Source organism: Suncus etruscus, chromosome 10, assembly GCF_024139225.1.
Source record: "Suncus etruscus isolate mSunEtr1 chromosome 10, mSunEtr1.pri.cur, whole genome shotgun sequence".
NCBI classification, from domain to species: Eukaryota; Metazoa; Chordata; class Mammalia; order Eulipotyphla; family Soricidae; genus Suncus; species Suncus etruscus.
The window spans coordinates 3,307,152-3,308,428 of record NC_064857.1 but is presented as its reverse complement, the minus strand read 5'-3'; the positions used below and the strand labels follow the sequence as shown (position 1 = coordinate 3,308,428).

Sequence of the window (1,277 nt, the reverse complement as noted above, 5' to 3'; positions counted from 1 at the left end):
CGAGCCAAGATGGCAGCTCCTCCTCCAGGCCTCCAAAGCAGTCTTCATTTTTTTTTCATTGCCTCTTTGATTATTAGGTCTTTATTCAAAATTTAGCTGTCCAAAATGATCCGCCTTTTATAAAACAAATGTGGTCCAAAGCAGTCTTTATTGGGGAAAACAAAGCCGACTCCCAGGGGGACTGGGGAAAGCCAGATGAAGACGCAAGGGAAAACATCTTTTTAACAAGAAAACCAAAGGAATCAATTAAAAGACATTTAATTAGAAGGCAATATGAGGACCATTTCTTTCTTTTTTCTTTTCTTTTTTCTTTTTTCAAAAATTTTAACACAGTCCCCCACTACCACAAAGTATGCAGCCGAGTTTCCCACATTTGGGGAAATCGCAGGGGTCAGCACATCTGGAGTGCAATGGATGAGCCTCGTCCTGGGGAAACCTCCTTCGTGATCATGGTATCTCCCTTGCCAAGTAAGTATGAGGACCATTTCTATTGGATCATTTCTATTTTTTTTTCTCTGAAGTTTCTGCAAAGGAAACTATTGTGTGAAGTTTTAACCCTAGTTCTTTGTGTACCTAAAAAGAAAGAATTTTGGGGGTTGGAGCGGTGGTGCAAGCAGTAAGGTGTCTGTCTTGCCCGCACTAGCGTAGGACAGACTGCGGTTTGGTCCCCCGGTGTCCCATATGGTCCCCCGAAGCCAGGAGCGATTTCTGAGCACATAGCAGGAGTAATCCCTGAGTGTAAATAGGTGTGGCCCCAAAACCAAAAAAAATAAGAAAGAATTGCTCACACACACTGGGACTAAAAACACACAGCAGGTCTGTGTACCCCAACTTCCAAGAGGCAGGCAGGGTCTGGGGGATCTGGCAGAGATCCTAGAAATTTGTCACTACAGTGCTCCTCCACAGTGTCCAAGGAGACAGTTGTTACCCTAATTATTTTCACAGTGTCCACGGAGACAACTGACACCCAATTTCTCTCCACAGTATCCCAGTGTCCATGGGACGGACATCCATCGTCCTTCCACAGTACCACAGCGTCCACAGGTATATCTGTCACTCCAGAGTATTCTCTTCAAAGCACCACAGTGTCCCTGGGGCTTTGTCACCAGGTTCCTTCACGGGTGTTCACAGACCCCGATTCCCTCACATTTTTCCATTGTCCCTTCAGTGTTTTCCCGTCTGTGTCATACTAGGACTACGGCCCAGTTTCCACCAAGCTTGGCAGCTCAATCCCAGTCCTGGCCACTTTGCTCCTCCCGACCTTGGCCAACTGAAGG

The 1,277-nt window shown here is 46.4% G+C and overlaps 1 non-coding gene across 1 annotated transcript; it reads right to left on the bottom strand.

The window, feature by feature from the left end:
• Positions 1–316: 316 nt before the first annotated feature.
• On the bottom strand, positions 317–476 carry LOC126021279 (U1 spliceosomal RNA). The gene has a single exon (XR_007499848.1). It is a non-coding gene; the product is annotated as a U1 spliceosomal RNA (small nuclear RNA).
• Between the last annotated feature and the right edge of the window lie 801 nt (positions 477–1,277).